This window comes from Limulus polyphemus, unplaced genomic scaffold (assembly GCF_000517525.1).
Source record: "Limulus polyphemus unplaced genomic scaffold, Limulus_polyphemus-2.1.2 Scaffold0, whole genome shotgun sequence".
Classification (NCBI taxonomy): Eukaryota; Metazoa; Arthropoda; class Merostomata; order Xiphosura; family Limulidae; genus Limulus; species Limulus polyphemus.
This window is the reverse complement of record NW_013665610.1, coordinates 1,776,050-1,790,327: the sequence shown is the minus strand read 5'-3', so window position 1 is coordinate 1,790,327 and position 14,278 is coordinate 1,776,050. Positions and strand designations below refer to the sequence as shown.

The 14,278-nt window shown below is 36.5% G+C and overlaps 1 long non-coding RNA gene across 1 annotated transcript; it reads right to left on the bottom strand.

The window, feature by feature from the left end:
- Nucleotides 1-9,721: 9,721 nt before the first annotated feature.
- On the bottom strand, nt 9,722-13,949 carry LOC111085711. Its single transcript, XR_002610523.1, has 2 exons — nt 13,757-13,949; nt 9,722-10,049 (listed from the first exon to the last, which is right to left on the bottom strand). It is a non-coding gene; the product is annotated as an uncharacterized LOC111085711 (long non-coding RNA).
- Nucleotides 13,950-14,278: the final 329 nt, after the last annotated feature.

Here is a 14,278-nt window from a genome sequence, read left to right as displayed (position 1 = left end):
GAATGCATAACAGATGACCTGACATGACAGCAGCATTATCATAACATTGTGAACAACAATCACTCAATAAAATTCCATCCGCTTCTAATTTTGTGCTTATTGCTTTCTCAGTATTGGCAGCGTCTTTTTCCTTTATCTGTATAAAGCCAATAAATGACTCTTTGACTTCTACTTTTCTTGTCTTAAAGTCAATGTCAACAAACCGAATCACTTGGGCCAATTGCTCACGATGTGCTAAATAAGGTGTGGAATCAAACAGAATACCATAGTATTTGTTTCTACGAATTGCTGACAAACAATAATTTCGCATATGTTAAGCCATGAAATTTATAAACTAATTCTAGATTTCAGGAGAAAGATAAGATGTTGACGTTTGTTTGTTTTTAACACGCTCTAAATGCTCTCTCATTACTGGATCATACTTTGCTAATAACTGCAAAAGTGACAGGAAATTTACAGGGTTTTCGTTTGAGGATATCTCCTCAATATGACCACGAAATGCAAGATTCTGAGAAGCTAAATATTGTGTACAATTCAGCAACCGCCGCAGTACATTTCTCTATTTATTTTTTTCTTGCTGAATTTGCCTTTACAGCTCTTCATCAATGCCACTTTGAAAACGAATTCAGCGCTCAGTTTCTTTACAAGCAGCAAATGACTCATGATGACTGTCACTATTTTCATGGGCATTTAACTTTTCAATTTTTTCCCGCTTAGAGAATCCACCCTGTGTTTTGAAAGCAGACCGACTATCAGATGTCATACATGTAGATGAAAAAAGAAGACAACAAAATCAGTATGCTGCTTTATGTGAAGGTGAGTACACCAACCAGGAATGAATGACCTCTTGTCCATTCAGAAGGCGTCGTTTGAACCAAAATGCAGTCATATAACGCCCATCTTTGTCATCAAATGGACTTTCTTTATGTTGAAATTCATGTGCTCTAACTTTAACAATCTCTGTGCGATGTGCATGTGTTACAACTGCTGAGCCTGTTGTATCAAACTTCATAAATCCAATATCCTTGTGTGTTAAGATATTTATTAGGTCATCCTCTTTTAGCTTAGCAACACTATTCTATGGATTTGTTTCTGACAAAGGGGAATCCTCTTGTTTATTATTATTGTAGCTTTCAACAGGACAGGGAACAGTTTCTTCATTGTTTTCTTTTTAAAATGAAATAGCATGTTCACAATCTTGCACTTTGACCTCTTTGCTGCCATCAAAAGGAACAGATGCTGGCTTACTGGTGTCATCACTTCCAGCAAGGAACGCTCTCATCAATTTGCTTGACTCTATCATCGAAGCTGCAAATTGTGCACGTCTTTTGCATCCCTGTGGTCCATTTTCTTTCTCGACATAATGGGCTAAAAATTAATTAATAAATACTGACCACACTATTTAGTTGGAACATGCGAATTGTCAGATACTAATAGTCAGATACTAAGTTCCTAACCACAAATTATATTTAAATTATACAATTATAGTTGCAACTCAGGACTATTTAGGCATATCTGGACCTGGTTTCACTTTAACTGCCATTATTTAGACCACCCCTACTCATGTTAATTAATGTGACACAACAGTAAGAAAATCAATGCAGATGAGTGTATATGCTGGTAAATCATGCTTATGAGTGCCATATAAATTACTGACAATTGCTAAATCACATTTAAAAACTCGATAGGTTTAAGTACACGAACACTACAGGAGACAAGTCTGAAATTGCTCGAACGAAAATTACACATACTGTGGAGAAGGGTGTAATCAGAACATAATATAAGCCTAGAGGTTCAAAGGCTATATTTAATATCAAAAGTTTTCACTGTGTCGTATTTACTTAACGTAGGGCAGTTGCGCTATATCCTAGGGGAGGGCATAATAATTAATTAATATACATTATAGGCCAGGGGAAATTTTGTGCCCCTTCACACCTGCGCCCATGGGCGACTGCCCCCCCCCCCCTGCTACGCCACTGAGGAGGCTGGTAGAGATCCTGATGAGTAATAAAATCGAATCGGGTATATACATAGCTATACGCTTGGTATTGCTGGCGCATAAAAATATAGCTAATAAAAAGAGAAACATAGATCTTATAGATTAATTTAATCTAATCATGCCTAAAAGAATTTTAAGTGCCGCGGAAATTGAGGATTCACTCTTGTTTAAATATATATATATACTAAACCTTTTTGTTAATGAGTTGTTTTGATTTTTGTTTCTTTGTTAAGTGCAAAGTAACACGATGAGCTATTTATACTGTGCCCAGCAGTTGTATCGAAACCAGTTTGTCACAGCATTCAGCTGCTTTTCTCGCCCAAGGAAACTACATTTGTTAAGACGTACATATATCTAGAATTACAAAGAAAGAGTGGAGTCTTCTTTCAACAGTGGTGGTGTCTCAGCAAGTTCATTTCATTGTCACTGTTTCATAACGGTGGTGAAGTGAGGCAGGTTAGCCTGTCAGTATTAAAGGAATAGCAAAGGAGAACCTGAACTGTATGGTGAAAAAATGCACTTTATTATATCATTCTCAGACTTATGGTCATGTGAAAGGTTGCTAAGTTTGTAAACTCTTAATGAACCGATTATAGGAGCACCCACCCTGCAACTGTGTAATCATCGACTGGTTGTTTTGAAAACTACTATGTCAGATAAACACGAAAACCGTTCAAGTTAGTCACTTTAACGATTGATATACCATTCTGTCTATCGGAAGAAAATGTATGCTAATGTGTATACCCACTATTACTGTTAGAGCGTTACTCCTAGCTCTCTTAATCATAACTTTCTTCTGAATCTCTTAAATAGAGCCTATATAATTTACTCTGACTTTAATATCCCTTCTGAAATCAAATTCGTACATAATATTCTGACAAAAATTGTTTTCTCCCCGCCCTTCCTTGAAAATTGTTGGAACAAGTTCCTTACAAATAAAATATTCCCTAGCAATAAGCCATGTATTATTTCCAAAATACATATTAAACTTTATTCTTCCGTTCCTAGGGAAACAAAATAACATTGTTAAAACCCAAATGCAGAAAATTATCACAATTTTCTACCAACAGGTTAAATTAATAACAATTTATAAATCATTCTTCCAAGTTAAAACCATTTTTAAAACTTAAGATTCAATTCCTCCTATCCCTATCCTATGTTCATGGATAGTCTATAAATGGAGTTGTGGTGACAGAAAGGCCACCTATATTGACAAAATAACACTCCAATTAAATATGTGAGCTTCTGAGAGCATGTGTGAATATCGAGTGGAACAAGTATAAAACTTCCATCTCCCCTGACTCCTTTCCCATCTGCACACACAATTAAAATAAAAATATTAATATATCGTTTGACAATTTAATAATCCTAAACTTGGGCGGATCAAACCAAGAATTAATTATAAAAATAAGAAAAAAACGTATTAATATAAATGTACATCCAACCCTGAACAATAATCTCAGCTCCTTTGAGCTCAACTTATTTCAATTGCTGTTATTTATGGTTAATTTGTTTTATATGTCTTCCAATATAGTGTATTATATATTTTATTGCGTTTCCTTGTATCAACTCTATTTAAACTTGCTGATGATAGGATGTGAACATTTCAAAAAGTTTATTTACATTACTTTATTTACATGGGATTTACATTGTGGTTTACTAAGGTTTCTGCAATGTTTAGCAGTATTTCTACTATGATTTTCATACATGGGGCAGGTAGAGCTGAAGTAAAAGAAGCAGGAGGTTGAGATTAGAATGGAACCAACCACATTGTGCACAATAGTGGTAATATCACTGACCATCAGGTTGTCTCCAGTCACCATTACAGTATTGGGTGTCATCTGTGAAGAAGTATCAGAAATGTGGAAACCTCAATGTGTAATCCATTTGATCCATGAAATTGATTTTGTGGTGGTTCTTTGTTTTTGCCAAAATATAAAAAGCATTGCAAAATTCAAGATTTTTTTTTTCAGAAATAAAATGAACTAAGTATGTCAATGATTTATAGGCTTAATGATGATTGCAAAGAGTACAGGACAAAACTTGTAATTTAGGTTAAACAACAGTAACAAACAATGTAACATATGTCCCAAAATTACAATTTGAGTGAAAGAAAATCAAATTCAAGATAATGCAAATCAAAATTCTAATTATAAAGTATAAAATATAGTTGCATTCTTACACATCATCAGGAAAATTAAGTGCAAAAATTCTAGTAATTTCTGAAGGCAAGCCATGTTGAGGAAACAATGAGCCTTTGTTCAAAAATTCTAGTGCTCATGGGGATTACTGCACATCAAAGATGTGCCCCCTCCTATTGATGGAGAGTTACAGTCTAATGATGATTACATCGTGAACTGGTGCAATACAGATTGACACATGGGTGGGAGTTGTTTTCATGACTTGTGGTATGTGCAAAAATTTACATTGATGTGTGTGTGAGATAATAGCTCTTCATTGTTGAAGATGGGCAAGTAACATTTCTGAAGTACTGATCTGTTGTATAGTGCAATGCTGATCTGCATGAAGTAGACTTTTTTAAGACCATAAATATTATGCCACTAGATGGGAGCAAACTAACTTCCACTGTATTACTTAATTTAGTTGCAACCTAGACACACATATGCATCTCTTTCATTTTCCTTTATAATATAGGTGAGGGAAACAGTGAAATAAATAACCCACTACACCTTTTGGTGAAGTCTTCCAACTAGTTTTGAAATTCCTAACTCCCAACTACTTGAACTTTTCTGATATTAGCTTGTAAGCATGCAAAATCAGTTCAGTTTTATTGTTCCCAAAGCCCTTGTACATGTAAAGAAAAGCACATACAGAGAAAAAAAGTAAAAGAGATTTAGTTTTAAAGAATTAAGTCTGCATGCCATTTACAGAGCCTTTTTTCATTGTTTTATGCTTGCAACTTTATCAAATTTTCAAAGTTCAGGTTTCCAATAGTTGCTTCTTTATTATACAAAAGTACCAAAGTAGAAAGTCTACTTTCTTACACTGAAGAGTGTAAGTAGTTCTTAATGAACCTGAGATGATTGAAACTTTGTTATGCTAGAACAACATGTTCTGATATTGTTAAATACATTTGATGGAAAATGCACAAGTAGGGAAAAGCATGTTGCATACTATTAGCAATTAGGGAATGAAGAATCTCATTAGTGGAAAGGCCTGTATCATCCTGACCTGCAAAGAGATCCTTGTAGATTCCTAAAAAGGCTTCAGTAATTCCAGGCATTCTTTGCAAAAGTGCCTTAGTAGCTCCTTTTCTTGATGCCTTCCTTGTATCTGCAGACTCTTTAGTATAACAACAGTACCATTCAGCATTTTATGTTGTTCTTAGAAAACTTTTAATTCTTCGAGGACTTATTGTCAGAAAAGAATATATAACAAATTTTCAGAGTCCCAAAAAAATTTAGCAATGGTGGAATTAGAAGCTGCATCAGTTACAATGAAATTCGAGTTTTTTGCCTAGCAGAGAACAAATATTGTCTTTGAGCTACAGCCATTCTTGACACTTGCTTGGAACTTTGAAAGGTGGCCATACATAGTCCTAAATCTGTCTTAAGCTGGTTCATGCATGAAGTTAACATTAAGCTCCAAATGTTTTCATAAGTGTGTTTATCAGTAAATCATAAGAAATTTCTGCACTGCTGCTGTGCAGTTGACAGAATATTTTATAAAGTGTTCAACATTATGTCCACTTTCAGTAACATATCTCAGTGATAAGTAAAATTCGTACACTTTGGCAATATAAATTGTTTTTTGTAAGATTGACCTCTTCAGTTATGACTTTTAAGTTTCCTGTGTGAGAGGTGATATTAACTCATTCTGCATGTAGTGGCTTAGGTATGTTTGCTTTGGGCTAGAGAGCTTCAAATGCTGGCTCAAGAGAGAGTTGTATTTCAACATTAGTTTCAACAATTCCAGAAAATCGACCTCATTAGTGCCTGGAACCCATCATTTAATGTATTCTTTGTGGCCTATAAAGGCCAATCCCTGCTAGGCTAAGAAAAGTGTAGCATCCACAAGTCTTTTAAGTATCTAACAATTCTTCAATGACTTTCACTTGTCCTGAAATTAGAGTGTGGTCCTTTTTAATCTGATAGTTAGTCATAAGAAACATTTTTTCAGCTTTGGAATGCATTAAAAATTATTTTATACTTTTCTATCCTTTCTGTGGCCTTGTGAAAATTTGAAAATCTATGATTAGCATTAGTTCAAGTGTCAGAATAATGTTTACTTTTTCTGTCTGCAAAAAACCAGTGACAAAAGCAATATAAGTGGCCTTATTTTAGCAAGTAAACTAGCCAGTGCTTGTATATGGTACAGGTGCCATTTTCCTTGTGCCTGTAACAAGAAATACTGAATTATCAATGATCATTGTCATAGAGAAAGTCTGAATAGTTGTTTTCAAGGTTAGGGTGGTATGGGCAGTTACTCACCCATACACAGTGGTAATTGGCAGTTCTATATTCTAAAGAGTTCCATATCGAAACATTTCTCATCACAGTCAGAAATATGTATCTGAGTGCATACCACCTATTTTTTCTTTGTCCCCCCCCCCCATCCCACTTTTATGATGCCAGCACCTTTTTTTGCCATTTCCAGCACTGTCCAGACTGGATTAGAGTGCACACTATGGCAAGCATCAGAGGCTGATCTTTAAAGAGGTTAAGAACTGTTTGATTGTTCCTGTATTTTAAATTAAAATACCATGTCTCTCTCATCTGGCATACTTTGTGCAATTTATCCTCACAGTATCAAAAGTTTCTGAGTCATTTGTAGCAGACCATTCATGCATATTCAGTGACGTAGAGACCCATTCAGATGCCACTACAGCTCCACTGGTTGATGCCTCATTTGCAAAGTTATTGCTCATATTAATCCTTTGATCTTCAAGTAGCTTTGACTTTCTTGGGAAGAAGCTTGTAAGAGGAGTAAATGAGGAAACTTCAGTAGTTTTTTTTGCCTCTCTTTCTCTTTACTTTTCAACATCCAGTTTATATTTCTTAACCTTGTTCTTATCCATTGTTATTCATTAGTAGTCATGCAGTCTTCTGTCACAGAGGTAGCACAATAATGAAGTGTGCCAGTCTACAAGTATGTAACATGCTACTAATGTAAACAATAATGCCATTTCTCTCTGAGTGAGGACATTAAGGAGCGATTGTAGTCTGGTGCACAATAAGGTTGACTTTGTACATTGACTTATAATTTATTCTGTTGCTGAAGTTTGTTTTTTACCCTTACTAAGCATATGATGGCAAGATAATTCTAGCATGTGTGTGTGTGTTGTGTTAAGACTCAAGCAAAAGGCCAATTAACCTTCAGACTTGAGGCTTGTGTGGATAACTTTTCCACCTTTGCCTCCTGCTGATTCTGTTACTGCTTCTTTCACTAAGCTTCAAGCCACACACTTTACAATAATGTTGCAGCCTACAAAAATGAAGGAATTTTCTAAATAACACTAAAAAAGATGAATGGCAAAACTTACTTTCACAAATTAAACACCATAACCCTTTGTCATCTAACTTTCAGACTGTACAGTATTTAGATAAAATGTCAATATCACCAATATAACATATTTTGTGATTGATTCAGCCAAATCAAACTAGAGGCAATAAATTGTAATCATTTATCTTATTAAAACACTGCATTGACTAATATTTAATATCATATTAACAGTTTGAATTGATTGCTTTTTGATGGAGTGCAAACATTTTGCAAACATATTTAGGCACATTCATAACATAATATTTTGGGATAATGTGGGACCTATTGGTCCATCTCAGTTGTTCCATCCTCAAAACTAAATGAAAAAAAACAACATTTTAAACCCAGCCCTTTTTCATTCATATACTTATCAAGCTTCTGCTTGAACTCCCTTAAATTTACTGCCTCTACAACATCTGAAGGCAACCCATTCCAAAGGCCAACCACCCTGTTAGAAAAATGAAACTGTCTTATCTGAAGATGACTCATACCTTGCCAAAATTTATATTTGTGTCCCCTAGTCCTACTATTCTCACTGTTAAATATGAAAAAAGATGATGTATCAACACTATCAACTCCCTTTACAATTTTAAATATCTCAATAAGATTCCCCCTAACTCTTCTTTTTTTTCAAGAGAAAACAATTTGAGAGATTTCAGTCTCTCCTCATATGACAACCCCTTCATTCCAGGCACCATTCTATTAACCATTTCCAACAATTCAATGGCTTTCCTAAGGTAAGGAGCCCAAGACCAAACCCAGTATTCCAAGTGTAGCCTAACCAGTAACCTGTACAATGAAATTATAACCTCTTTAGACTTGTATTCAATATTTCTATAGATACAACCTAAAATCCTATTTGCCCTAACACTAGCAACAGCGCACTGCTTGGATGGCTTTAGAGACTGATTGACTATTACATCAAGATCCATTTCCTTCATAACATTATTAAGGTTATTCCCATCCAAATTATATTTATAACTCACATCCATTATCTTGCATTTATTATAAATCAAACCCATTTGCCATTTATTTGCCTAACTCACTAAATGATCTAAATCCTTTTGTAAATCAGCAGCATCCTCTTCACAGCTAGCAACACCCAAGACCTCAATATCATATGCAAATTTTAGTAATTTATTGACTATCCCTTCATCTTTGTCACGGATATAAATCAGAAAAGAGCAAAGGGCCTAAGACTGAGCTCTGAGGTACCTCACTTGTGACATTAATCCAGTCTGACTGAACTCCATTTGTAACAACTCTCTTTTTTCCCACAACCGATGTAAGACTAATGGGTATTTAATTACTGGGACAATTCTTATCACCTCCCTTGAAAAGAGGAGTTACATTAGCTAACTTTCAATCCTCTGATACCTGCCCACTATTCAAGGACTGACAAAAAATAGTAGCAAGTGGCTCACATATCTGATCTTTAACCTCCTTCAAAACCCTTGGGGAAATATTATCTGGCCCAGGAGCCTTATCATTTTTTACTCTTCCCAATTTTTTCTTAACCAGCTCAGAATTAATGCAGTCATCTTGTTTGATCTCGTTTCCATTTATCAACTGATCAAGATGTGGAATACGACCTAAATCTTCATTAGAAAAACTGAAGATAAAGTAAAATTTAATAACCCAGCCATCTCATAATGATCAGGTACTAGCCTTCCTTTATCATCCCTCAAGGGTCCTACCCCCATCCTAACATTTTGTTTACCCTTAATGTATTTAAAGAAATCCTTACTGTTAATTTTTGCATTTTCAGCCAACTTTTTCTCATACATCCTTTTTTATGTCCTAATATAACTTTAACTTTAGAGGCATAAAAATTTTGATTTAAATGATTTTAACTTTTATAAATAACATATGTGTTAATCATATTTGTTGTGCATTTCACTAAGAAATATTTCCTGATCTGTTAGCCCAGAAAAGTTGCAATTTGAAAAGATATAATCTCACTTTAGGTAATAAAACCAATCCTATTACCACTTAGTTCAGCAATTCACTTTCATCAGCCAATCTAGATTAAGACTCAGATTGTCACCAAATGGAACTTGATATGGTTTTAGTTGTGGAAAATAGCTGAAAAGTATACCAAAGAAAGGGCTATAATTTAAAAAGTATTAGACAATAGAATTATAACTTGTTCACTACTTCAGATGTTGAGCTACTGTGATAATAATTAGAATATTTTGACAATCTGGGAATGGAAATATATTTGTTTGGTATCAGGATTTTATTGAGATAAACTTATTGTGAATATCTAATTACAAAGGAGCTAAATTTATGTTGTTTAAAAAGACGATGCATAATACTATTAATTATTTTAATCATCTTAAGCTTAAATCTCACTCAGATTTCCTCTTTCTCTTCAACTTTTGAGGGAAAATTTCAGAAATCTTAACCTCTCCTTGTTTGACAACATTTCCATTCCAAGTATAATCCTAGTAACCCTCCTTTGAACCAATTCAAACAATTCAATGTTCTTCTTGAGGTAAGAAGCCCAAGACTGGGCACAATAGTCCAAATGAAGCCTAACCAGGACCTATATAATGAAAGTAAAACGTCTGTAAAGTTGCATGTATATTCAGTATTTCTGTAAGTACAAAATATATTCCTATTTGCCTTAACACAGACAACAGCAAACTGCTTGGATGGCTTAAGAAACTGATAAAACAAAACACCAACATCCATTGTTTTTCCATAATGCTGTTAAGGTTACTCCATTCAAATTTATTCTTATAATTTAAATCTTACATTTATTGTAATTAAAAGACATTGCAATTTATTGGTCCAAATTACCAGATAAGCTAAATCCTTTTGTAAAGTAACATCCTCATCACAGTTAGCAACACCCAAGACTTTGATACCATAAGCAATGTATTGACCATTCCTTCATCAAGAAGGTATAGAATTTACTAAAAAATAACACATTTCCACTACTTCATCTGGGTTGATGCTCATTCAGAGCTAATGTTATACCTGACTAAAAATGTAAAAAACCTTCAGTAACATTATTTTAAAAAACTGTTCATAACATATGTGACTGTACAGGAACAGCAACATATATTTTAAATGACTGCCTTCATCTACCTAAAGTACAATAATATATACTTTTAAGTTTATGTATCTAGTTTTTTTCTGCAACTATAGTCTAATAGAATGTAAAATAAAATTTTTGATAATAAAATAAAGTCAATGATGAGGTCATTCTTATCAGCACTGCAAAAGACAGTATCCTCCTTTCCCAATCATCTCTTAAGAAATACCATAGTTTTAAACATTTTAAGCAGTGTGACATATCATAAAGTTTACATTTTCTTTAACTGAAAATGTATTTCCTATAGATACTTACCTCCTCTCACAAAAAGGTTTCTCAACTTATACTGCTCTTTATCAGTGTAAATATTTGCTCGCGTCTAGCCTTGATATTCCCACTTACCCTCACTTATGTTAATGTAAGATATATGCATACTAACATGCAAATGATTATGCAGCATCTCTCCACCAGTAGGAGTGTGACAGTACCCTTATCATAACTAGCACTCTCTCTCTAATCTTGCAGCTGTTAATCACTTTGAGATTGATCAGATCACACCAAACCACACCGGAAGTGGAGAGGATGGGTGGGAAATATGAGAAGAGGTAAATATCTATCTGAAATACATTTTCAGTTTAAGAAAATGTTAACTTCCGATATGATATCTTACCTCCACTCACAAAAAGCTATAATCCCACATTTAACAGGTGGAGGGCCGGTGAGATGATCCCCCTTTAGGAAACAATGGGGTGTGAGAAGGAACTAAAAACAACATACCTGTGGAAGACTGCACCACTTCTGAGCCAGGTATACTCTTCATCCTTTAGTAATGTGTCCCCAAAAGGGCAGAAACAAAGGAGGGACCCCAAGAAAAGTTACAGAAAGAATGGGACCCCTTGGTGTAGAGTGGCTAGGGTACAACAGACCATAAAGGGGAGTTTGACCTCAACCAACACCTGGTTGCATCTGGAATTGTACATCAGTTCCGCAGTAGGAAGAGGGTCCTCTACCTTTCACCTCAAGAAAGGGTACCAACAGGGAAGACAAGGTTCTGTACCAAGAACCTGCCTCTGCAGGCACATACCTCCAACACCAGATCCATAGGGAACTGACATCAGGCAGACGGTAGGAAGATGAAGGGCCCAGGTGGGTGTACATTTTCAGTCCAATACCTGGGGGCATTGCAAATTTTTCGTTCAGTCCAAGGTAGGAGGAGTGTAACCATCCAAACACAGTGTTCTAGTGGACTATCCCAAGGAGCCACAAAAAGTGCAGTAAAGCTCAATGAACAGCTAGAAGTTCCAAGAGATTGATATGGAGAGAGGATTTAGAAAGAGTCTATCCCTTCAAAACCTTCTAAGTGTTGAGTTATGCCCTCCAGCCAGAAAGAGGAGCATCCATAGAAAGGTGACATTCCAGACGAGGAGGGGGAAGAGGAACACCCACGATAGTATTGTTCTGATCCAACTACCAGACAAAGTCAGTCTGTAATGGAGGGGGGAGGGTAAGAGGAGTATCTATGGGATCCCCAAAACAAGGTACTATTGATCTAGCAAAACCCACTGAATATGATGCATCTGGGCATGACCAAGAGGAATGAAGGCTTCTAGAGAAGCCCACATCTTCTAAAGAGAGAGAACCTCTCACACAGTAGAAGGTTGGACGAGATGCTGCATATGAGATGTTCCATAGCTCCCAACCAAAGTGGAGAAGGTTAGGGCCAACTGAGGAGGGAGTTGAAAAACACTCCACGATGAACCAAATATTGTGTGGGAGTGAGGAAAGTCTTCTCCACATTGACAAGCCAATCCACCCTGGTTGCTTCCTGGAGAAGAAACTGAGTATAAAGGACTAAGTTGGCGTGTGAGGAAGCAAAATGCAACCAGTCATTCATATAATGGTGGAAAGGCCCCTGAAATGAAGCAGACAGGCAAAATCCTGGACCACTCGAAAGAACACAGGTAGCCAAGGCAAGTCCGAATGGGAGTGCCAGAAATTGAAACATATACCCATGATGAACAAAGCATAGATACCGTCTGGTTGCAGGAGAGATGGGGATATGGAGATATGCATCAAACACATTGACCTTTGTCATCTACAAATCTGGAGTGAAAACCCAATGAAGAGCTAAGTATGACTCATTGGTGAACTTGGGAATGACTAAGAAGCAGTTCAGAGACAATAACTCGATGACTGGGAGTCAATACTCCATCTTTTTGGGAACAACAAACATAAGAGACTAACATTCCGGACAAGAAGGATCTCCTCATTTGATGCCACCTTTGTGTAGTAAGCCCCAAACTGCCTCCAAAAGAAACGGGATCCCGAGGAGGAGGGAAGGAAAAGGGATTGTGAGACAATGGGGGAAGGGAGATTAATGAAAGTCGAGGGCCAGATCTTCAAAAACGACTTTTAGAACTCATGGATCGACTGCAAAGGACCTCCAAACGTGGGCAAATTGAAGGAGTCTGGCCTGCACTGACCCTGACCTGAGAACATAAAAGGTGCCATGCACAAGTAACACAGTGATAAAGGAGATAAACAAACCCTAAATAAATTGGCACTCAAACCTAGAAAATCCCAACAGCAGAGCAGCCACGTCTGTAATGCCAGTGCCGAAAAAAGAAAGCCATGCAATGGTAGCGAAAAGGTGACTCCAAGTATCACTGGAAAAACCCTCAGGGGAACAATGAACATCCTCAGACAATGGGTGAAGGGAGGCTAAGGAATGGAAAAGGGTGATGAGAGTAAGATGAATACAGGAAAACTAAGGTTGGGAAAAGTTAATCGGAGTCCAATCTCCACAAGGGGATAAGTGACTCCAGTCACTGCGAGTCCAAATAAGGGAAGTTGGAACGATGATATGGAAAAGCATGATCGTCCATAGTACATGAGGTCGAGGCACACTGACCCTCAAATGCAATTTCCAAACGACTTGTATGAACCCCAATATCTGGGGAAGGAAGAAACACTAAATAATGACCCAAAGGCTCGTCCCCGAGAAGGACAGGGGTGGAACCATAGGAAACAGGAGGTAAGTTCAAAACATAACATACTTGATCAATCAGTCCCACAAAAGTGGAAGGAGGTCTGAGCTATTCTCCCTAAAAGACATGCGACTGAGAGGCATATTCAAGAGAGGGGGGAAAGGCTGTCCATATCCCCTTCGTCCCAATCACTTAAACCCTGAGCAGGTATGATAGGACAATCACCAGTTTGTTTTGTTGTTGCATGAAACTGGTCAATTTCCGATGGACGAGAGACGTCACTGCATGGGCCGATAATCGTGGTTCCGAGTGGAAGTGGTCGATAAATCCGCTACAGCAGTTGCAGTCATAACCACCTGAAAGTGCGAGTGCGTAACTCCCGAAATTGAAAGAGAAGAGAAATAAAAATAATTCTCAACTCTCCAAAAAAACAGAACGAAAACAGTATTTAACAATATAACTGAAGTAGAAAAATGAAGAAAGTAAAAACTCTTGGTTATGTTAATCAAACCGCAAGAGAAAACACGTCTACCCAATAAAGACGGCCAATCGAAAAGATTAGAGAGGTGTGCTAGTTACGATAGGAGTAGTGTCGCACTCCTATTGGTGGAGGGTTGCTGCATAATTATTTACATGTGAGTATGCAGATATCTCACGTTAACATATCGTATTCTTCGGTGTATAAGACGCACTTTTTTACCCAAAAATTAGATGTCAAAATCTGCTTGCGTTCTATACACCGAAGGT